This window comes from Pelodiscus sinensis, chromosome 10 (assembly GCF_049634645.1).
Source record: "Pelodiscus sinensis isolate JC-2024 chromosome 10, ASM4963464v1, whole genome shotgun sequence".
NCBI classification, from domain to species: domain Eukaryota; kingdom Metazoa; phylum Chordata; order Testudines; family Trionychidae; genus Pelodiscus; species Pelodiscus sinensis.
Window position 1 is genome coordinate 37,843,985 of NC_134720.1, and position 19,148 is coordinate 37,863,132.

The 19,148-nt window shown below is 42.3% G+C and overlaps 1 protein-coding gene across 5 annotated transcripts in view; it reads right to left on the reverse strand.

Moving 5' to 3' along the window:
• The window catches only part of MECOM (MDS1 and EVI1 complex locus), a 508,313-nt gene that overhangs the window by 91,622 nt on the left and 397,543 nt on the right, over positions 1-19,148 (reverse strand). The gene's annotated exons all lie outside the window — the stretch shown is intronic.

Genomic DNA, 19,148 nt, shown 5'->3' on the forward strand with positions numbered 1-19,148 from the left:
CACTTACTATGATTTTAAAATATATTTACAGAATATTCTTAAGAGAACCAGGAAGCACAGTGTTTTGAAAGCTAATTTGTTAGGATTTATATATCTGGGAAAATACATTTTTAAAAAGAGTCAGTTAAATCTAAACAAAATCTTGGAGGATCAAGCAATCTGTAGCAAGACAGACTTTACTTTGTAATTAGCTCATATTTTCTATCACCATGCAAAAAATAAATGACTGCATAAATAGCTATAGATATCATGTTAAAAGCACCTCTAGGAACTAAAAGATGCTATGCTAAATACAAGAGATCTAAAGGAGTGTTGTTACACATCCATTACATTTACTGAGCTGTCTCATTTACTTTTTGAAGTCCTGTATACATGATACAGCAAGGCAAAATATTTTATGTACCATAAGAAATTTGACACATAATGTTTAATGTTCAGAAGATAAAGTTAACAAAACTATACATCGATGACTTTTTTTATTTCCCTGTTTTATGATCTTTCAAGAACTTAAAGCAAATGCCAGCAAGAAGGAAGGGCAGGTTTAACTATATGCCACTTCTTGTTTTGTTCTAAATGAAGTTACAACTTTGGTGATTGAAGCCCAAAGCAGAAATCATAGTAAAATATGGTATGTTGTAATGTTTAGATGGAAGTTTTCAAAAGATCGAAGAACACAATGTGTTTGAGATGGAAAGCATTTGTTCTTCTTGCAGTTTTCAACAACCATACACTTTATGATTTTTAGTTTTTCCCCTGTACTAAATAAGTCCATCATATATTCCCACATGGTTTAACATGAATTCTACTGCAGTTCTAGGTTCTACTATATATATCAACACTAAATTCAGCTGTGATCTGCAAGAACCCTCTTTGTAGGCATCAGGAGATTAACAGTCTCCTCCTGTTCCTTCTAAGTATCACACATATCTGTGGCCTGGGCCTCTCAGCAAAGATGTTTACAGCAATAATTACTGAACAGACTGGCAGTGACCCCACTAAAAGGTTTCCACTCTGCAGGTTGCCCAAATGCTTATAGTTCACCTCGGGAGACAGGAAAGAGATTGGCAACTTTCTCACTGAACTATCATATTTAACTCTTAACATTGCCTTTTTGACACATACACATTCTCCTTTCTGATGTGAATATACATTTAAAAACAAAATTGTATCTGAATATTACAGTCTATCCAAGCTCAAATCCTGAGTGATCATGGAGTAACTTATTTATGATGGGGCACTCCCCACTTTCAGCTTGGGAAAGGAAGTAAGAGCAATATACAATCTATTGCTCATTTTACATGGACATGATAGGCAGTTAGCCAAAAAAAAAGCGGGTTTGATAGGAAATTGATAATAATAATAATACAGAATAAATTATAGTTATCTAATATATTTGCTTTTCAAAAGTGAGGAGTAACAGTTAATCCGAACTAAGGATTTAGTTCGGATTAACTTTAAACTGCCGCATGCAGCTGCGGGCAATTCGTTCGGACTAAGGGGGATTTAAAAATGGCGGCCGGACGGGAACATGCAAATAAAGCCCGGGATATTTAAATCCCAGGCTTCATTTGCAACTCTGGTTCCCTGATTTGCCTACCTACCTTGAATTAACGAGCTAGTGTAGACGTACCCTCAGAGTCTTTTGGACTCACACTAACCTACTACTTGAAGAAAGAAAGGATGATAAGTCCATAGTTTTTCTAAACTGGTACTTAGAAAAAACAGGTTCCATAACCCAGACTTTCTGTGTGACCTTGGCAGGTCACGTAGGGCTGCCCTATACATGAAAGTCATTCCATATCTTTAGCTATACTTATATAGTTAAAGTCGTACTTTACATTTGGATGCAGTTATACTGGTATAAAGGTACTTATTACCAGTGTATCTTATTTCTGAAAAGGAATAAATACTACTGATATGAAGCACCTTTTCACTGATGAAAACACAGTAGAGCTTGTACTATTACAACCAGGGGTAAAAAAAAAAATACCCCTAAGAGAACTAATTACACTTTTTCAAAAACTGTGTGTAGACCTGGCCTCTCTGTGCCCCAGTTCCCCTTCTGTAAAATGGGATTAACAGCATTTCTGTGCTTCACAACATTTTGTGAGAATAAATACATTGAGATGCTGAAATATTACATTGATGGAAGCCACATAGGTAGGATCACAGATTTCAATATTTATTTCCTTGCAATTTATGCCTAAACAAAGTAGTTGTAAAATACACCCAAATCAGAATAGTATCATTTCACACCCACTTTACACTGATGTAAAGGTACACTGGGAAATCAAGCTCCTCATCTGAATTTGCATCAGCAAAAGCCACATTGTATAATCTTTAAGCATTTATCTCCATGGAGATCTCTGCTTACAATGTTATGATTTATCTTCCGTATTATTGTAGAGCATCCTATGTCCTAGGTGCTGACTAAACATGAAGTAGAACATAGCTCCTTGCCCAAAAGATCATAAGAGAACCTATGTAAATACCAGCTCCCTCCAGTTAGCCCTTCATCCACTGACTGTTAGTTGATTGTTGATGTGATATAGATGTCACTGTAAAAGTTAGTCGGGACAGCAGCAGAAAGAGGGAACTAGACTCATAGACAAATTCAGGGAGGGTGTTCCCCATCATACAGACAATGGTACCCAACATTGATTACAGGCAGCATGAAGAATTTGCAAAGTTCACAGGAATGTAAATATCTAAATCTAAAACTGGGATAAATGACCACTAACTGACTGGATGTGAAGAGTGTTAACAGGAGGGCAGGAGGAAGGGCAAGTTAAAGCAGGCCATTTTATTAAGCAATGAATGAATATGATGATCTTCCATTTATTTTACCTAGAAGGATCCCAACACATCTTACAAGCTACACATAGAGACCATATCCTTTACCAGTGAGAAGCTCTGAGGTGTAGCACGGCAACTGCTTACCAGTCTGTAGCAAAGTGATTGGGCAGGAAGTGAGGCCTGCCATTTCCAGTTGGAAATACAGGGGAAATGTAGAGAGTCAGAATGTAATTACTTATGTTAGAACTTGGCCAGGACATAGGATTAACACATTAGTCCATCAGAAGGCACGTAGGAACTTTATATCTAAACCACCTAAATTTTATGCTTATTTAGTATTCACTCAGAGGAAAGTGTGCCACCTACTGAGTTACCAATGCCGTTTCCTGTAGTATCGATATTTTCCCTGGAGGTCTCCCATCCAAATATTGTCTTGGCCCACTCCTATGATCTCACAGGATCACAGCACAATTTGGTATGGCTGCAGCCCAAGTAAAGGCATTATTTTATTTTGTTTTAGTTAAGAGAGTTGATATTTGGTTAAGGACTCTAGCTGTGAAATTAGTAGAGGCTGCCAATTTCTAATTTAAATGATATACGTTCATATCCTGCTACCACTAACTCCATTATAATTAGGTAGGAGTGAACCTTGAAGGTTAAGAAGTAAGGTTTGGATGAACATCCAACATTTTGGATGCTTATCTGAGTCTGACCCAAGCCCCTTGGGCATACAGAATTGGGTTAGAAATCTGGCAAGAATGTTCCACAGTTCATTTCTCTCTTGAAGAATATATTGGCAGTTTAAAAAATTTTCTTTGTTGGAATTAGCATAATATATTATTTCCCTGTGGTGAGAACAGCTTTTCTATAGTTACTCTGGCTTTTTGGATTCCAGCCAGCAGTAGAAAGTACAAAGGGTATGAAAGTGAATATAAAAATGCAAAATAGATACATCAACCAACTTTTTAAACAGTAAAAATTTTTTGACTCAACTTAGGGCTTTCCCCTCATTGAATCACTTTGTCCATTCATTCCTGACATCTAAGTTTCCATCCTGAGATTTTATATTCACCGTGGCATCCAAGCACCTTTCACATATATTCTAAGCACCTTTCACATATATTCAGTAACAATAGGAAAGACCTCAGTGAGTTTCTTGGAATCTTTGACACTTCTCCCTTTTTATGATAAAAGTTCTGCTTGACATAGGGTTTTTTACATTATTAATTTATTAGAGAGAGAGAGAGAGAGAGAGAGAGAATGTTTGCTTAGACTTTATAATGAGTAAAACAAACAAAAATTAGTGTTGACATAAATTTGTTTCCCAGTTACCCAACATTCATGAGGAAGAAAAGAAACCCAGTGTGTCATTCCATAGAAAGTACATTTCGTACTCAAAAATAATCTTTTCAAATTATATTACAAAACATTGCACCCTAGTATGAGCTAAACCCTGATACAAAAAAGTAGCCTTCAGTTTCCCTGAAACAGTACAACTTCCTGCTCGCCCATTATCAGAAGTTTATCTCTATAAACAGAGAGGGGCAGCAGTAGACAGACAGAATCCTCTGTTCTATTTTATTTTGGAACAGAGGCAGTGCTGCCTGTTTCATGAGAATGAAGAAAATGACATCTTGCTTGAACACAAAGGACAAGATGGTATCTTGCTGCTGGGTCAATGAAGTCATATATTAGGAAATGTATATTTAGCTATTCATAGCTATAACAGTGTGGCACTGAAATTCCCTAGGCACCACAGAATCTATTCTAATACATGCATCTTGTTGCTATTATACTCCAAAGAGTTCTGTGAAACAGTCACATCACCTCAGCCCATACTATGCTCAGGAAAGCTCTGTAAAGTGTGGCTGAGATTGTTTGCATAGATGGGAAGCTGCCAAACCTAGATGAACTACCTCTCATGACAAAACACAATGGATATCTTCAGGGGAGGTGTAGTGGCCTGAAACCCTTCTTCCTTACATGGCTATATCTATTGTACATGCACTAAAGGCAGCTCTGTAGGATGGCAAAACTTTCAGTCAGTCATTGCTTTGAATTGTGTGACTACAGGTATTTGCAGGTTTAATCACAACAGCAGTATCCCTGGATCCACCCCTGCTTTTCTCCTTTCTCTTGAAGCTAATTGGCTTCTTCCCACAGATTAGTTCACAGGAATAGGATAGTTTACAGTTTGCAAACCCTCTAGTAAGTTGAACATGGTGTGTTTTTTTCTGAGAAGCCATCAAAATCCAGCCAAAGCAGCAGGATCAGCTTGTTTGTAAGTATGAGTAAACAGTTATTTAGGAGCAACTGTGCCCACATGGTTCTTTATATTATTATTGTATAAAGAGCAAAACTATACAATACCCACATAATGAAGGTACAGAGAGAGAAGAGTAAATGGAAAAGTTCCCTTCACCAGGGTCTTTAAGGAAACTCCTGGAATGGGTCTATTGCAGCCCTCTACTCTTTTACAGGTTGCTGAGATAGGATGGGGGCCCATTGCTCCATCTCATTGTGTAGTGAGATAGAAGAATCACTCTTGCTTCCAGTTAGCTGTTTCTCTGAGTTATGGAAAGATATGGCCTCAGACCTTGAGTTTAGTAGTTAAAAACATCTGTGGATTCACTTGCAATGAAGAATTAAGAGAAATACTCCAGAAATCTTAGTATGCAGTGTCCAAGGAGTCCTCATTGCTTCCGCAGTTACTGGGCTCAGGCTATTGAGGTGCTACCTAACTTCTTCTTACTGTCTTAATGTAGGAGATGGCTTGCAGTATGAGAATTTGCCTGTATCCACTTCATTAAAAAGTATGCCTTTCCATTAAGATTCCCCTTCAAGGATTTATAGGAAGCAGCAGCTTTTACTAGTCATTTCTCACACCCCCTTCTTGGGGGAATGGGAATAAAGATTTAGGGAACAGGGGAACTGGCCTCATGAAGAAGAAGCAGGAAGACAGTAATGGGCCATCAACCCACCAGACATAGCAGGTGGTTCCAGATCTTCCTAGGGGGAGGGAGTTTGCTAGAAATGCTAAGCTAGAATTGCCAGATATCTAGAGCTCTCCTGGGAGGTACAAATTAATTGAACCTGAACATCCAAATAAGTCATTCCAGACCCAGGAAAACAAAGTTCATGAATCTCTTCTGCTAATATCTATCACACAGGCCAAACAGGTTTCCTGAATCTTCCCATGGAATGAGATCCGTATGGGTAAACCACATGATCCTGAATCTTTGGAAATATATGTATGCACCCAAGTATTTAATCCTACAAAGGGCCTGCTATGTTGTTTGCAGATTACAAGCTAATGAGGCAAGTAATCGGTCAAGTCTGGAAGTAAAGCTGGAACACATCTACTCTCTGTTTCTCTCTCTCTCTTTTTAAATACTTGCACATTCCCTCATGTTAGACAAGTATGTTCATGTCAGCTCCTGACTTTAAAAAAATTATAAAAAGGGTGTTTATCTGCCTTCCAACTAAGAACAAATCTGTAGGTAGATGGTGTAAATTAATGTCACTCCATTAATGGAGGAGTGCAGATTTATACCAGGTAAGGATGTGACTCATGGTATCTATAACTCCTTTTTACATTCATGTTTCTTATGATGTGTGGGTTTAGAGTTATACGCTATGTTTTAAAATAGCAAACATTTTCTTTGATAGCACTGTATTTAAAAGAAATTCAAAGCACCAGCCAAGATAGAATCAGCCAATTAATTATGGATTGAAAAAAATCTGACTCCACTAGTCTTAATTATGTAGGTTCGGTGAGCATATGAAACTAAAGCCGATAGCCAACTATGGACTAAGATAATCATGAACCACTCCTCAATGGCTGAATTTTCCCCCTGAAGTACAGTAGAATCCTTGTTTCATTTCAAACAGAAGAGTCTGCACCAATCTTACTTTTCCCTTAAAGCTTCAGGTTGCATCAGAGGAGCACACACTGAACAGACATGGTACAGGGACAGGCATTTGAAAGAGGATTCTGTGGCAGAGGTAGACATTGCAAGGGGAAATGTGAAATGCATGTTTTGACTCTTTTTTTCTCAAGGGAAAAATGAGAACTGATGAGAGCAAAAGAAATTTCCCAAGAGGAAAAATGAAAGTCATTCCAGAAAAAAACAATATAAAAATTAAAGTTTTTGAAGGCTGGTAAGTTATCAGGGAGAAATGGGCTCCATCCAAAATTCCAAAGGAGCCAGCAAAGGCATTAGAGAACCTAATAAAGATATGTCTGAAAAATCCCTAGAAATAGAGGTACTATAGAGCACTATGACTTACTAGGTTCTGAGGTGGGAACTTGGGCAACAAAGACCCATAAATAATGGGGAAATGTCAATCCAGTTCAGAATCTTACAGAGCTCTACTTACATAAGGGACAGTCACAGTAAATTCATCAAAGGAAACTGCTCTAAACATAATGCAGCTTGGATTTAAACAACACTTTCAAAGTGAAATCCTGGTTCCATTGAAGTCAGCAAGAAAATGTCCATTGATTTTACTGGGGCAAGGATTTCACCTTATGTGGGTGATCAGAGAGTATATTGCCCAGGCCCCATATTGTTTCATGTTGTGTCTGACCTTTAAGTGGGGAGTTCTATCTAAAATCACATGGCAAGATATAGCCCAGTAACCTTACATTTCTATCTATTGTGTTGCAGTAAAAGCCATGAAGAAAGTAACCGTTCTACTTTTCGGTCCAATTATTCTAAATCATAACTTTCCACCTCCCAGGCTGTGTCCAGACTCAGGGGTTTTTTCAAAAAAAGTAGCCTTTTTTCGAAAAAACTTCACCTGCGTCTAGACTGCAGCCGCGTTCTTTTGAAATTAAATCGAAAGAACGCGGCTTTTCTTTCGACGGCGGTAAACCTCATTTCACGAGGAAGAACGCCTTTTTTTGAAAGTGCTCTTTCGAAAAAAGGTGTTCTTGAATGCCAACAGGGCTTTTTAGAAAGAGAGCATCCAGACTCACTCGCTGCTTTCTTTCGAAAAAGCGGCTTGCTTTTTCGAGAGTTCCGCTTGCAGTCTAGACGCTCTTTTTTGAAAGAGGCTTGCAGTCTAGACATAGCCCCAGTTATTTTACCATCTGACTGTATATTACAGACCAGATCCTCAGCTGATGTAAATCAGTGTCATTCCATTGACTTCAGTGAAGAAATGCTAATTTATACCAGTTTAACAATCTGTGCATATCCAAAATCAATTGCAAAGAAATTATTCTTTCTGCTCTCCTCCTATTATTTCCGCTCATTACGAGTAGTTTCCAATCCTAGAAGTTCAACTCCCCACTTTGGGCCAAATCCTGCACAATGCTGACTGCTCCTCCAGAAGTATGAAGGGTGGTCATTTGACAAAATGATACAAGATATAAGAAATGATATAGACACCTTTAGCATTTGAAGTGGGAATAAAGGGCAAGATGTACATCTGTTTCTGTCTAGCTAAAAAAGCTGTTTAAGACTGAAGCTGAAGAACATGTCAAGGAACATCATTCCCTTCAGGATCTCAAAAAGTACTCTCTGCCCTTGTACATCAGGCACAGAGCCCTTCCAAAAACAAGATAAGATTCTGCCACCTGCATCATGGAGAGTTCTGCTGTTCCCAGACAACATACTGTAGTGCAGAGCCCTACATTTATATTAAATGTCTGATTGAAGTCAACTGAAAGACTCCCTTTGAATTCAGCATGAATTGGGTATGGCACTATGTGAGAGAATAGCATACTAGGGAGATGTGCCATCTGAGTGTTTGTTTAAAACGGTGGTTTTCAAATTACAGGTCGCAACCCAGTACTGGATTGCACAATGTCAGGCACTGGGTCTTGTTGCTGCAGAGTGATCATTGGGGGTGCTAAGGCAGGTTACCTGCCTGTCCTGGCATTGCAGAAGCAGCCCCAGAAGCGGCCAGCAGCAGGTCCAGCTCCTAGGTGAGTGCAGGGGGCAGACGAGCACACAGGGCTCCATACACTGCTCCCGCCCTGAGCACTAGCTCCGCATTCTCATTGGCTAGAACCTGCTGCTTCTGGGGTGCAGTATGCACAGACAGGAAGCCAACCTTAGCACCCCCACTGCATTCCTGACTAGGAGTCATTCAAGGTAAGTGCCTCTGACCCAAACCTGACCCACCCCCAATGCTGAAGTTATTATCCTCAGATCTACCCTAGAGCCCACACTTCAATCAAATTTTATTGGGTTGCAGGCATCAACAATTTTCTTCCACTGGGTCATGAGAAAAAAAGTTTGAAAACCACTAGTTTAGAAGAGCCAGGACTATGCCTTCATCTGGGTCCTTAGCCAACAGGTGAAGTGGAGATCTCAGTGAAGAATTTAAGATCCTGTCTCCTCTATTTCTGCAGCTTACCATCTGTGGCGCAGAACAGAAGGGCAGTGTGAAGGATCACTGAGTGGGGGTCTTGGTTTCTGAACAACTGAGCCAGTCATTCGCTTTTCATTTTCCATGTACAAAAAAGTGACATTACCAGCATGTTCCCTTGTAATTCACATTGTAGACATTTGCATGGTACTGAGTTTTATTTCCCAACTCTAAACACTAAGGCAAAATACACTAGTATTTCAAAGAAGGATATCCTATCTCTCTTCTGCATTACACCAAAGTGTTAAAAGAAATTAAAGTGATTCAACAGGGATTTATTAAAACCAGGTTGTCTGGAATTCCCTGTGATGTACTTAAAATGATGTGTTAAAATGATGGTTTCCAGCACAGCTCGTAGTAGTAAGTTTGCCTTAGAAAAAAAGTTTGCTGCACAGGTTGGACTTCCCTGGTTCAGCAATCTTGGGACCTGAGCACTCCCAAACAAGGGAGTTTGCCAGACTGGGGAGGTCAGGCCTCCGGAGCGCCCCTCCTGGTCAACCAGCTCTAGCCAGTGCAGCTGTTCCCAGTGCACTGGCGAGGCTCCAACCCCACCTACCACCCCTCTGGGCTGCCTACTTCCTGTGGGGGCTCTGCTCTGGCTGTCAGCACTCTGGCTGGGTCCCACTTATGGCCACTGGCCCTGTGAGCTGCCAGTGGGGCTCAGCTGCCAGTGCAACTCCCTACCCCGGGGGACTCTGCTCTGGGCCTGCTGGTTAGGACTTCCATTCCAGGCCTCTGACCCCATAGCTGCTGGGCTGCTGGCCAGGCTCCCTGCAGGTTGCCAGCCTGCTGGACCAACTGTACCCAGCCACTGGCAACCTCTCCAGCTGGGGCTCTCTGGTCCAGCAACATCCATGGGTCCTGCTGGACCACGAATGTTGCCAACCAGAGAGTCCTGGACGAGAGAGGTTCAACCTATAGTACTAGCAGCCATTATTCTGATGAATTAATATGTGTAATTTAAAAGCCTATTTATTAGGGCATTACAGAAAAATCCTCTATGAACAGATGAACAGGCAAACATTGCACAAAGAACTGCCAATCAAACCCTAGCTCAGAATTGGGGATGAGTAAGTAATTTGTAAAAAAATATGATTTTATTTCTCTTCACAAATTGTTTTCAACAGATCCTGAAATTGTCAAATTTTTATTAGTTGGGCGATTTTTTATTTACTTTCTTCAACAAATAATCACTGGTCTGCAGATCACTACAAATTGTTGTGAATATTTTCAATTTGTGTAGTGCATGTTAATTACATACATCATGTGGCACTGTTGTCTTTGGATGATGTACGTGATTAGGTGAGACTGTGCAAACTGTGAATTATTAAGTTTATAAATGAATATACAATCTAACTTAATTCCAGAGTCTATTCAAGTATTTAAGTTTTTAAATTGCTTAGTATTTGTGCTAATAAAGTTTGGTGCTCAAAGATTAACAAAAAGTGAATGTGAAAGTTGTCACAGACATTGTTGGATTAAACACCACTTTTGAATCTGAATGAATATTCATGGGAAATTTTATCTGCTACTCATTTAGCTCTGGTAAAAGCATCTTCATAGCAAAGGCACTCCATTACCCTGTAGCTATTTAACTTAGTTTGACTTAGTTTGTCACTGTTTGCATGTGTGTGGGGATGTATTTTGTTCAGAAAAGGAGTTAGGCTGACAGCCTGGGATATTGATAAAATCTATCCAGGTGACAGATGTCTCAGAACTAGCTGCACTTTTCCCTCTTTGTGGTCTTTCTGAGTGCTCTCTTTCAAGTGTCAGGCCTTGTGCCTTCCCTTCACCTATTCTGGACTGGAATTTTGTACTTCTCATGCACTTTGGCTACATCTACACTGCACAGTTATTTTGGAATAAGCTATTCTGGAAGAAATACTCCGAAATAGCTTATTTCGAAATAGCATATCAATACTGCAGGGAAGCCTCAAAATTAGCCTGAGGCAGGCTTCCCTAATGTAGACATGCTATCTCAATTTTAGGAGGAATAACGTAGACTGGCCCTCATGAGGGGCTATTTTGAAATAGCAGAAGTGGAGCATCTACACACACTTTATTTCAAAATAGCTATTTTGGAATAGGCGTTATTCTTTATAGAATGAGGTTTACAGAAGTTGGAATAATCCATCCGTTATTTCAAAATTATTTTTGAACCAGAGTCAGCTGGGGAGTCAGAACCTGGAGTCAGCTGGGGAGTCGTAGCGCTGCATGGAACCCGGGATCCCCAGCTGATCCTAGGCTCCGTGCGGCATTTCAAAGTCCCCAGCTGATCCCAGGTTCTGTGAAAATGCCACTCTGAGCCTGGGGTCAGCTGAGGACTCCCCAGCTAACCCCAGGTTCCATGGAAATCCATGTGGCATTTCAAAGCTGGAATCAGCAGAGCTGGGGACTCTTGTACATTTCAAAGCTGGCACGCCGCATGCAGCCCGGGGCCAGCAGGTAGTCCCACTGACTCTGGGCTCCACGTGGGCGCTTCTGCTTTGAAATGCACAAGAGACCCTTTCAAAGGAGGAATGCTGAAGTGCCTATCGACTAGTCGAGTAGTCAATGGAAATTCCATCGACTACTTGACTTGTAAATTAATCGATATTTAACATCCCTATATCTGAGCATATTCTTCCCTTCTGCTTGTTTTTAAAGTTACCCAATATGTTCACACTGTAAGCTTTCCAATAATCAGGTTGAAATACAGTATACATAAGTGATTACGAGCTCCTCCATATCCATCACAACGAGAATGCAATGGGGTCAGCTCACCGCCAGGGTGTCTTCTACTGTTCACACTGGGAATTAGCTCTGCTTATTGCATTGTGTCACCTTCTGGCCAGGGTCTCACTCATCAGCACTCTGCTACACTATCTCCACCCTCTAGCTGGACCACAATATCCTCTTGAGGACACTGATCTCTGGCAGTGCCCACAACTCCATTCTCATCCCCTGCCAGGGGTGTCAGCAGTTCTCACTTGATACACCTGTCACCATGCCCAACTGCAGCCCCAAAGTCTAGCCTCTTGCCTCAGGGCAAGCAGCAGTCTATGTAGGGTATGCTCTGTGGTAGCTACGTAGGGTGTGGGGTGGGAGGGGGAACGTTAGGCCTGCCCACTATTCTGGGTCCCGATCCAGGGACCCTCTGGTGGCAGTCTTGTCCCTGCCTTCTTCATTCCCTTTGACTGCTCCCACTTCCCCATGAGCCTTGCACTTTCTTAGCCCTTTTAACAAGACCTATAGCCCATCAGGTATCAAGCAAGAGCTTCTCTCCTGCTCTCCAAGGCCTGCCCAGCATTGCTCTGTCCAAGGTGCTTCCTCCCTGGGAGCCAGTTCTGCATCCTTGCTAGTCAGCACCCAGCTGCCCTCTGCTCTGATGAGTAGCTTCTTATATCAGGGCTTCCCCTAGCAAGCCATCCTTTGACTGGCTCCCTATGAGCATCTCCCTGATTGGCTGGGTTTGAGCAGGTTCTTTCTGGCCTGCTTTTAATCCTTCCCTTGCTAGAGTGGGGCAGCTCACTACAAGGTAAATTAGAGAAACATAAGAATCTCTTTCACATATATCTCAATCCCGCCTCCCCACTGAGATTGCTAGCAATGGCAGGGCTGCCGCCAATGTGTGGGGGGGCAGGGTGGTGGAAGGGGGCAGGCTAAGGGAACAGGAGCCCCGTGGCCTGGTGATTTAAAGGTGTTAAGCAGTGAGGTGGCCAGAGCCCAGGGCCATTTAAATCATCATCAGAATCCCATGCAGCATGAACCCGACAGTGCTGACGGCTGAGGTGGGCAGGCACAGTGTGGTCTGGGCAGCACTGTGAGCTGGTTGCCCCTAACCCTGACCTTTCCACCAGGGCCTCACCCCTTCTTGGACCCAGACCAGGGCCCAGCAATGTCTGTTGCCAGCCCTGAGTAAGGGAGTCAATCTGTGATAACTGGGTGGCTTTTATGATGTGATCTCCTTTCACCAGCAATCTGACAGCAAACACCAACTCGCTTCACAAAAGCCACTGAAAAATGGCTGTCTTTTTATTAAACTCAATTTTGTAATGACTGTTGTGCTCATTTTCAGCTGATACATAATTCAAACCAAGAAGAAAGCAGCTGTTTCTTACCGTGTATATTCTATACATTCAGAAGCCTTTTCTTTTATTGGTTTTCCATTGTCTGGCATTCACAATATGCCCACTGCAGTAGAAAGGCAATTATGTACCTTTTCCTATCTTAGACATTTTAAACTTAAAGTTCAATGCTATTTCCATTTGGAAAAATATTTGTACAAGCCTTTTACAAGGACTTTACAAGCCACAGTATGCCAAGATCTCTCAAATTTCCTATTTATTGTGACTCAGTCTAGCGGGCACTGAGAATGAAAAATCTTAACTATCATATGCAAGTGCCAAGGAGAGTATACATCTGTCTCTGTCTATAGAGGTGAATAAATTGCTGATCAAAAAAATAAAATAGCTAGGCTGTATGACAGGCAACCAATCAATTTGCAAAGAGGGAATATGTGCACAACCATAATTTTTCTGAGCCAGATGTTGATACTGTCTATTTCCTTCATACTATTTAATAACCTGAGTATCAATAAGAGAATGAATGTAGTCATAAAGTCCTGAAGGCTTGATTACCATCTTCACGTATAACAATAGGGAACCCTTTAAATTCTGGTAGAACATACTTCTCACTTTGCAACCTCTCTTGTGGTCATTGTTCCCATATTCTATATAGACACATAAACACTCATACTCCAAATGCTCTTGTAGTTATTTTAACAAATGTACAGCAGTTAATAAACAATAGCTAGTTTGGTGTGATGTTGATGCAGTTCTGATATGGAGTAAAAAATCATGGCCTAATGGACTGAATGGTGCTGAAAGGCAGAAACTCTTGATTTCTCAATGCAAGGCTCCCATCAACTCTATGTCATCTCTTTTCACATCAGTTTCTCACTTGCTATTTGTAGTAGAGTTGTGAGGAAAAGTTAATCTTTGACCAGCACATTGAAGATGGAAGGTAATATGTATAAAGAGTAAAGCAATTTTAAAGTACTAATAAATATTACTGCAGTTTTTTATCATGGTTGTTAAGGATTGGAGTGGGAGGAAGTCAGGTCCGGATAACACCAATGTCTATCTATATGTGAAAATTACCACTCCACCCTTGCTGTAAGGAATTACAATGTTTTAAACAAGAGCTGAAAAGCTCTGAGAAGTGTCCAGGCCTCCTTCCCCACCCCCAATGCCATACTAGTTGTTTATCTTAGGCCACTAGTTCTCAAACCTTTTGGCCTGTGGCCCATCTAGCTCAATGCAAACCTTTCTGCGGACCATCAGTTACTAATGGAAACTTGCCGTTAATTATATAATTATTCCCAAGCCATTTTGCTGGTGCTGCAGTTAGGGAGAATGGTTTAACTTAACCAGTAAGAAAGGAAATATAAATTTAAATGATTAAAGAGATTAAGCATTTTTACTTTCTCATGGTAGTTTCTCAAATTTCATTTTAAATAAAGTAAAATATTAATTTATGTCCAACACAAAAGGGTTCAATTTTTTTTTATTTATGGCAGGAGTGGGGAACCTTTTTTGGGTCGAGGGCCACTGACCCACAGAAAAAAAATCAATTGGAGACCACACAAGTGAGAAGCAAAAACTCATCCAAAAAACCCCCAATCCTCACTGATGTGGCCCCCAGCTGAGACACCTCACTTCTCTGGCACTCCAGCCCCATGGGGTGAAGGGGAGGTATAGGAAGGACTGAGGTTCAGGGCTTCCCATAGGCCAAATTTACTCTTCTGAGTTTCCAGGGTTAATGGATTTTGAGGACACCGTTGGCTCTGGGGTGGGGACAAAATGAGGGGTGCAGTGTGCGGGATAGGGCTGCCAATGAGTGTGATAGGGATGGGGGTGCAGGACCTGGGCAGAAGGAGGGGCTGAGAGGTCTGGGTGGGAGATGGGATGCAGGAGCAGGCTGGGATTTGGGTGTTTTGTCAGGGGGAGGATACAAAAGTAAGGAGGGGGTTTGGTGTCTGATCAAGGGTGAGGGTGCAGGAGCAGAGAGGGAGTGTGGGGTCTTGGCGGGGGGTTGATGCATGAGGGGGGTGCATTGGCTAGGCAGGAGTGGGCAGGGGGCACTTGCTTTCACACCCTGTGCCACTCCCAGTCAGAGCTTCCCTCTGCTCCTGTTGGTTGGATTCCAGCCAATGGGAGCAGCAGGGAAAGCCTCCAGACAGCATGTCCCTGCTCTGCTGTTCCCCAGCTGGGGGAGGGGGAGCTTCAGTGCACAGAGCCACTTCTGGTTCTGCTTCTTCCCTGTGAGCCAGATCTGGTGGATAGGCTTGGGGCTTTCTCCCCCATCCCCAGAGAGAAGCCAGCACTGGCACTCCAACCTTGAATGAGTGGCAAGGCTGGAGCACCAACGCAGGCTCTCTGCTGCTAGGAGAGAGACAGAGGCATGATGAAAGGGGTGGGGGCTGAGCTTTGGCAGCGACCATCATTAGTGGTCCGCAGACATTGTCTGAGAACCACTGCCTTAAAGCTAGATAGGACAATGAGGGGCACATATTAAACACGTTACATAGAGTAAACAGGTTAGACATATTAGGTTCAACTGATCACCAGAGTCATGTCTTCCATTCCTTTACGCCAATTGTACTGGGTTGCCTCACTGCTCCAGTGCATCAGAGGGAGTCCAGGTTTGAGTCTAATGCGAGACAAGCTTGCATTATGTCTGCGTATGCTATCATAGGTGCCGACCCCATGGGTAGTCTGGGGCTGACGCACCCAAGGGAAACATTAGCAAGTGCTTAGAACCCCTGGAAGCCAAGCTCCCCTCTCCACCCCAGTTCTTCCAGTGCCTCCCACCCACTGGTGGCCCCACTATTCTATTCCTCCCCCATCCTCCCAGCACTTCCCATCCACTGTGAAACATTTGTTTTGTGGCATTCAGAGGCTCCAGGAAGAAGGAGGAGTGCGAATGCCATGTATTGGTGGGAAGAGGTGGGAAGAGGCTTGAGGGAAGGGAAGGGAGGGTGGAAACAGGTTCTGGGAGTGGAGGGGGGAGTCGAGCACTCCTTGTCTAACATGGAAGTTAGTGCATATGCATATTATATTTTGGTTGTGCAAGGTGGGGAGGGAGAAAGGCAGGGAGGAGGAAGGAAGGTATGTTTCAATGAACAGAATGTACAAAAGTGAAGAGAAGAGCACCGAAAGAAGGTAATTAAGAAAGGTAAACTGGACCAGGGATTTCCCACATATGCCTGCATGTGATTATAAAGTAGAAGGCAGGAAGGGAAATAAGAGAGAGAGAGAGAAAGAGAGCAGGGAGATAAGATAAACAGCAATGGCACTTTCACATACCTTTTGAGCATAGACGTTCTCATGACACCACTCTCTGCTACAATCAACTGCTTCACAAAGCAGCCATTTGGCATATATTTAATATAAAAGCAAACACCTCAAGATTATCAACAATTGTGAAATATTGTTATCGCTCACCTTGAAGTGCCATGAGTACTGGGGATGAAATCCTGGCTCCACTGAAGTTAATGGCAAAACTCCCATTGACTTTAACAGAGACAGGATTTCATGCTTGGTTCCCCATTAGCTTCTACACAGTGCAAATGTTCTTGAGTGGAGAATTAGCACTGACTCGCTCATTGACATAGTTACAGAAAAGTAACTAAAAGGAAACCCACAGTGACGATGAATTACTTTCTTTGGGAAACTGCATCTCTAAGGAGATCTATGTGTATAACTTAAAACTCTGGTTCATATTGTGCAGTTATTCTGCAAATAACTGTATCAAGTATGTCTTTCTCTCAATATGTTTAAAAGTCTCAGAGGGGTAGTCATGTTAGTCTGTAAGGGTATGTCTACACTACCCCGCTAGTTCGAACTAGTAGGGGTAATGTAGTCATCCGCAGTTGCAAATTAAGCCCGGGATTTGAATTTCCCGGGCTTCATTTGCATGAAGCCGGCCGGCGCCATTTTTAAATGCCGGCTAGTTCGGACTCCGTGCCACGCGGCTACACATGGCACGGACTAGCTAGTTCGGATTAGGCTACTTCGTAGAACGTAGGAACACCTCGTAGGAAGCCTAGTTTGAACTACTTAGTTCGTGCCCCGTGTAGCCGCGCTGCACAGGGTTCGAACCAGTGGGGTTTTAAAAATGGCGGCTCCCCGCTTATGCAAATGAAGCCCGGGAAATTCAAATCCCGGGCTTCATTTGCAAGTGCGGTATGCCTACATTACCCCGCTAGTTCGAACTAGCAGGGTAGTGTAGACATACCCTCAGAGACTAAGAAAAAATGTAGATGGTATCATGAGCTTTTGTGAAGTGGCTTGTGCCCACAAAAACTCATGATACCATCTACATTTTTTTCTTAGTCTCTAAGGTGCTGCAGGACTATATGTGGTTTTTTAAGATTTTTCTAAATATGTCAGCTGGGACATGTAATTCTCAACAGGAGTCAACACACAGGCACTTGCTCTGGTTGTGTGTTTGGCCATGGTGGCAGAGACAGCAGCTCAAGCAAGCTACCCAAAGACAATCCTGCTCAACTGCCTGGGTACATACGTACTCAGGTGGCTTGCCTCATCTGCGATCCGAGACACCGTAGCCACACCGCTATTTGTAGTTCAAGCAGAGCCAATATGCATTTGTCTACTCACACTGGCAATTACTCCTCGCAGCTGTTGTGTAGATGCACCTTATATTCAGCATGCCTTGCCAGCCTGGAAACACCTGGTCTTCCTCAGAATGAAGACAATGGGAAGTTACTTAAAATTAAAGGACTATACTTTGACCACAATACTTATGAAAAAGAGTAACTGCATCCTCCATTTCTGTAGTCATGTATTTTGAAAGTCAAATTAACTTTGAACTGTACGCTTCTCTGGCAGGGACCTGGGATGAAATCCTTGACCAATTTTAAGTCAATGGCAAGATTGCCATGGACTGAAATGAACCTCTGGTCTTTATACAGGCTGGTCAAGTGCCATGCACTCTAAGTGATATGGCACTATATCAACAATAATAATCAGTCAAATAAGAACAGTAATGTATATGCCCACTCATTTTCTCACTCTCTCAGCTGCAAATTAAACTGTTCTCCTCTTTTATACTCCTCCAATCACCACTACCCTTTGTCTTCTTTGTTGGTGTTTCTCCTGGATAAAGTGAACATTACCATAAAAATGACCATTCCTCAAAGTTGGTAAAATAAAGTATGGGGCTATACACTTACTGGGAAGGAGACTTTGGGGCAGGGATTATACAAGGATTCTTTTATTACTACTGGGACAAAAACATACATGTCCCATCAGGATGATATTTTTAAAATATTCCCACAATTTTTCTATAATTATAGGTAAAATCAGGCATTTTCCTGCCTCTGAGAATGTCTTATTTGTACATTCAGTTATATACCTACCTGAGACATTTCTAATGCATCTATCAGTGCAGAGGCTAGGTGCCCTAACTGTTCTGTCTCTAGTGTGCCTAAAAAGGAGAATGCTCCTCCAGGTACTGTGGATATAGGCCCAGGAATATCTTTTAAAAGAGAGGAGTTCACTCATCCCCCAGTGCAAAGGGGTGTGGAAGAGGGGATCAGGAACATTGCCCTGTCCAGCAAACTCTGATTATCAATGTCTAAGGCAGGAGTTGACAATAGAACAGTGGCTGTTTGCTATGGTTAGCCCCCAGTGGGCTGCCACCACTATATTTACTTGCACCCTCGCAGGTATGGACTATTGCAGCTCCTGTTAGCTAGCATGGCCTTAGACAGCTTCCCATGGTGATCCATGACCTAAGGGAGCTGCAAGCACCCGTACCTGCAGAGACGCAGGTAAATACTGTGGTGGTGTCTCACCAGGGGCCAACCCAGGTGAACTGGATCTGGCCCTTGGGCTGGTATTTTCCCACCTCTGGTCTAAGGGCATGCTAGCTAACTTGTCTTTTGCATTCATGGGGTGCTATCA